This window comes from Helianthus annuus, chromosome 11 (assembly GCF_002127325.2).
Source record: "Helianthus annuus cultivar XRQ/B chromosome 11, HanXRQr2.0-SUNRISE, whole genome shotgun sequence".
In the NCBI taxonomy this organism is placed as follows: Eukaryota; Viridiplantae; Streptophyta; class Magnoliopsida; order Asterales; family Asteraceae; genus Helianthus; species Helianthus annuus.
The window spans coordinates 117,525,629-117,531,744 of record NC_035443.2 but is presented as its reverse complement, the minus strand read 5'-3'; the positions used below and the strand labels follow the sequence as shown (position 1 = coordinate 117,531,744).

Genomic DNA, 6,116 nt, shown 5'->3' with positions numbered 1-6,116 from the left:
TCGAGAAACTGCTTGTAGGTGCAGCCTGGAATTTATCCAACCAATTCACACGTGAGGAATCAACGAAACAATGAAACAATGACCATTCATAAGTTTCATCAAATTATAGCAAATCAACTTAAGGTTACCTTGGGTCGGGTTTCCTCCAGATGAGTCTCAATGTCCATTTCGTCTGGTACCGCCTGAGCCTCCACTGTGCTCAGCACGGTTTGCCTCGTACTGAGCGATAGCTTCAGAAATCCTTTCTTCCAATAGAGAGTTCAATTCTTCAGCAGTCCTCGGCATCGGTGGAGGAGGTGGTTGGTCAGAACCTCGGGTGTTCACAGCTCTCCTAGGTGCCATGTTCTTCCAAAACACAACATAACATGGTTAGGTATTTGTCTGATAGCATCATACTAGATAGTAGTACATATACGTATACATATACACACATAAGTAACATCAAACAATCCACCAAACATATAAATCAATTCATACAGCAACAAGCATGCATAAACAGATAAATACTGATGTGTCATAAGATATTCACCGAGTTTTTGTACATATCAGGACAACTTGTTACATCATTATTTGTGAAGAAAACAAAAATGCATAAGGGTTACATCACCCAATAGTACAAGTTTAATACATATAAAAGACAAAATATCTTTCTTCACAATGGCGGTCCTTGACTTCAAGTTGTACCCAAAACTCGATCGTAGTCTTCATACCAAAAATACTGCTCCATCAAAGTACCTGTAAATGAAAACCCTACTGGGCTGGTGGAGAGGGTGGGGGTGTAGGGAAGATCAAACTGCGAAGATGAGTCACTTCATCCTCGAGCTTATGGACTCAACGGATGAGGAAGCTGACCTGCTGCTCTACAGTGAGAAACCGAGCAGCATGACCTCAGTAGGTGCCCGAACAGGTGGTGGCGGAGATGCCGGTGGGGGTGAAGATGATGGTGGAGGTGTAACAGGTAGGGGATAATCTGGTGGAGGAGGTCTTGACATCGATAGGAATTTAAATAGTAAATATTAAAGATACCGGTCTTGACATCGATAGGTACACGACGATATATTCGAAAAGAAATATTTTTGATAATGAAAGGTTGAAATAAACCTAAACATGACGTGACACGATCACGGTCAAGAAAAGTAATGTGAAGTATAATCACATTGTAGCCGAGCAATGGGTAGAAAGTAACTGGACTAATAAGTCTAGTCAGTGAGACCGGTTGAGGTCAAAACTTAAATTAAGAAATTGTTTAATACGCTATCCATTATAAGATTAGTGTGAAATAAATATAGCCGATAAGCTTATATGAATAAATGGCCAAGTAGTGGCGACTCAGTCAAGTAAATGACAAAGGTTAAAGTGACGGTCCATGAGGCCTCACTAACGAAAAATATTGGTCACCTATGTTGAGGGATCATAAGGCTATAAGTTCACAAACAAAGGAGTTTCTTTGTTCAAAGTGAACGATTTCACTAAAGACATCTGAACAGGTTAAAATAACAGATTCATAAAGAGTCCGAAAGAAAAAAAAGCGATGGATTTCGCTAAATTAACCAAATCGATTGAAATAACGAGATTAGTTCGTATGAAATACATATATGCTTTGTAACCAAAAAGATATTACCATACTTTTCTGGTAATATTAACAATTGGTTAAGGTATGAGTAATGCTTAAAAGATTACTCAGGTCAAATTGCATTCAGTTTAAAACTCAATGAACTATGTCAGAAAGGTTTCGAGGACGAAACCTCTTTAAGCGGGGTAGACTTGTAACACCCCGAAAACGAGTTTGGTAATCAAACCATGTTAATACTAAAAGACAGGTAAATTACCGTAATGGTAAAAGTAACCCGGTGAATATTAGGATTTTTAAATAAATAAGCCTAATATTGAATAAACGCTGAAAGAAAGCTTTTGAGAAAATAAAGTTTATAGAAACCTGAGTTAACGGGACTTAAAATAAACTTAGCCAAAATTTCCCGAACCCACCAAATTAACTAGGAATGTTCAACCTAGTTAATAAGTGAGAATATTGTTAGAAATAAGTAAGTTGTGGCATACTTAATAAACTAACCAAACATGAGGGGCCAAAGTGGATAAACTTGAAAGTTTATTTAATAAAAAGAACTTTAAAACAAAACACACACATCTGTGTGTTCTGATCGATTCCAGAGAGCTCCCATGGAGCCAAAACCCTAACTCTATCAATATCATCAAATTGAAGGCTCAAACGAAGTCTAAATTCACAATTGAACGTGAATTAATGATCACCCAAGCTAGGGGATCATAAGGTATGTCAAATTTTGATGATTTGTGAAGTTGTAAAATTTGGTGAATATCATAATCCGTGAATTATGGGTGAATTATAGAAGTTATGGCTGAATTATGATGTATAATTGCTTAGGAACAAAACCCTAAGTGGAAATTTTACACATGTTGCCATGATTTGAATGTTTAAATGATTTACCACACTAGGATAAGTGCGTTTTAATCATAGGATGATATTGATGATATAGTTGTGTTTATAATCATCATACATGATAGTAATAAGGAAATACTTGAACAAATTATGTGTTTAGAGTATATAATCATACTTACTATGAATTGGGTTTTGTATGATAAGCCGAAAAATGATGATAGATTCATGTTAAAATGATGTTGATATCATCATGTGTTAAAAATGATTTATGTAATGATAATTCAATGAGTTATGAATTTCGATTACATGTACTTGATTGAATAAGTAATTAAACCGGTAGCATAAGAATGATGCTTACCGGATATTGACAAAGTAATAAAACGAGTAGTTGATCTACATCGTGTAATTACTTTTGTCAATAGGTAGTTTGACTTTTAAAAGTCAAAATGACCAATTATATGATCGAATGATAAATTCGACATAAGAATTGTAGGATAGAATAGTCGTAAATGATTATGACTAATTTAACTATCTTACAAGTTACAATGATAGTTTGACGCTTGACAAGCTAGGTGGAAGCTTGGGAATGAAGCGGGTCAAACAAATAAAGTATGAAGAAAAGCCTAATCAGGATACAAGGTAAGTAAAGCTTACACTCTATTTATTTAATACTATTGGGTTTATAGGTTATGAATAATATAAAGTCTTGTTTGAATTATGATGTTCCGACACGACATGTGCGATTCAGAACAAAAGACAATAATGATAAACCATGTTTAATGGTTAAAAAGAACTAATATGATTATTTGGTCATGAAATGACTAATAGATAATGAGCTTTGAATGGTTACCTTATAAGGTAAATCAACATAAATAAAAAGGGTAAAACGGTAATTCGGTCACTCGTTGATGACAACCGTTAGTTTTTGAAAGACACTTTATGACGTAAGACATAAAGGGGTCAAAATAATCAAGAAATGGGTTATTAGTAAAATGACCGTACGGTGTAAACCGGAGCGAGTCTTGTAAATAAGATGGTAATAAATATCATCTCCCAAAGATAAACAGTTACTTAGACCAAACGAGTCAAATGGTAAAGATATCACAATTTGCAAATATCGACTAATGAATATTGTCGAGTCTTATGTTCACAGGAGTGAATAGAGAAAGGATAATTGCATCGCTATTAATCAGCGATTATTAAAAGGTATTAAAACGGGTCAATATATTGATCCAAGTCAGGTATGTATAATGGTTCAACTCATCATTTAGAACTTGAGGTTCGATAAGAGTTAGACAAGGTCAAAAATTGATATTCGGTTATCTTTTAGGTAAACCGAATAATTTAAGTTATAATCATGGTGTTTTAGAAACATAATGGTTTCTAAACAAGATTATAGTTAAAGGTCGGATTTTTGGGTCAAACAAGTATTTAAAAGTCCTTCATCGTAAAAGAAGGATTAAAATTAACCAAAACGCCCTTGTAAGCTAAATTGAGCAAACGACCCTTAAAGGTTGTTTGGAAACGAGTTTTATAAGCAAATAGATACTTAGAATAAGTATAAAAACCGAAAGGTGTGAATCCTTGGGTAAATTGACCTTATATGAGTCTTTGCCATAAAATGCATATCCGAGGGGTAAAACTCAGAATATTTAGATCACCACATTAAAACCACCGCAAATATAGTTGTGGTGGAAGATCATTTGATTAATAATGTGGAAAGGAGATGCTAGAAATAAATGAGTATGAATTATGCGGAAAAATGCATAAATACCCATAACGGGTCAAAATAAGCATGTAAGTAAAAACGGGTTTAAGAATGTATATAAACCCGAGATTTGAATCTAGTACGATGGATAACATTGACTTTATAAAGTTTGTGAGGAATTGGGGTCAAACAAACATGTTTGTTTGATAAACACATGAACAGGTCAAAATTTGGTAAAAAGATAATAAGCCGAAGGCTTAAAAGTCTCAAATTTATTTAATCCGAATGTCGGATTTTAACTCCATGTGATGGAGGATTAATTTACGATCACGTAGGAAGAAACGGGAGTCAAATCGGATAAAAAATAAGCAAGTTATGCTCGTTTTCGTAAAAATGAGTTTGGCTGGAATATGCAGCAAAAACTGATAAACATTCTGTCAAAAACAGGGCGTCGCGCCACGCGACGGAAAGAAGCAATCACCATCGCGCAACGCGATGGCTGTCGCGCCCCACGACCGATTCGCTTAAAGCTCTCGCGGCCCGCGAGAGCCACCAGAACTGGCCAAACAGTTGTTGTTGACTGTTTTGTCTTGCGTTTTCGTTTAAACACGTTTTAAACGCCATATAATTAACTCATTTCGTGTTTTATGGAATGTAGGTATGCTAGATGTACCAGATGACGATCAAGCTCGATGAAGAACCGAACACGATAAAAAAATACAAGCTTCTGCGAAAAGATTCGTCGTCATGTTTTTAAACGGCGAATGTTTTGTAAAAGTTGAATTGTTTATTTGTTAAAAGTTTTTAAGAAATACGAATAAATAAAGTATGTGAAAGCATAAACATAACAATTATAGTCGAAAACTATATATTTAAATCGTATAAAACCTGTAAGGGTCTTACATGTAAGTTTTGGGAAATCGTCAACATAAGTTGGTGAGAACTCATGCAGTTTTGTGTAAAACATTTAAGTATTCGTTGTAGGAAACATGGTATGTAATTGTACTTGAAAAAGTATTTCTGTAAATGTAAGGAATTCGAGATCGCTAATGATTCGCGAGGCCACTAACGTTTGTAACGACATAGGAAGCATCCAAACCATAGGTATTTTACTTGTCGATTCACGACTAGAGACACAAAAGCACTCTCGGTAAAAATGTGGCCAAGTGTGTGGCTGCCTGAAACCCATTAGATCTAACCTTTTTGTTCCGCGGTCTATGACTTACGTTGATTAATGATGCTTATGACACCCTATTCGTCACATGATCTATAGTATCATTCCTTAGTTTTGTTTCTACATACCACAGTACATGTATTTTCCCCAAGTTTAGAAAACAAGAAAATGTTTAAAAGCGGGGACATGAACTCACAGTTTTGCGTAACTCGCGTAGTAAACTTCGCCGGCTGTTTTTGTACGCGTCGTAACCTATAATTATTCTACATACGTTAGTCACTAGACTTGTATCACACAAGTACAAGTCACCATCTTAAGTTTATGTATTGGTTCTTTGTATGTTCAACTCTTGTGAGGGTCGTGCCCTGGTTTGTCGGGTCTTGCCTATTCGTCGTGTCTTTGCACTTTGAATTTGTATTGTCTATTTGTAAATATATATTTTACTTTTCAAAAATATATACTTATTTATATAGAATTTGTCAAGGTAATAAGTGCTAAAATAAACTTTATTTTTAACTTGTCCATATATTTCACTTATATTATTTTTCCAAAAAAAAAAATAAATATAAGTATTTTGTGAAATAATATTCTCAATATTATTTTTATGCAAGTATAGTTAGGAAAGTGTACTTGTATTTCTATGTAAATACTTGTGTATTTTACATTATTTGCCAAAAATCAATAGTTTGATTTTTATTACTCTCCGGAATTATATTTCTTAAAAATAATGTATTTTTAAGTCTTGTGTGGAATATATCTATTTTGTCATGCTTTAAATATATATATATATATATATATATATTTATTTTTGTTGTTCA

General features: G+C 34.2%; 1 long non-coding RNA gene across 1 annotated transcript; it reads left to right on the top strand.

Annotated features, from left to right (window-relative positions):
• The first annotated feature begins 2,247 nt into the window (after window positions 1-2,247).
• LOC110897129 lies at window positions 2,248-4,972 on the top strand. Its single transcript, XR_002568470.1, has 3 exons — window positions 2,248-2,288; window positions 2,989-3,055; window positions 4,783-4,972. It is a non-coding gene; the product is annotated as an uncharacterized LOC110897129 (long non-coding RNA).
• Window positions 4,973-6,116: the final 1,144 nt, after the last annotated feature.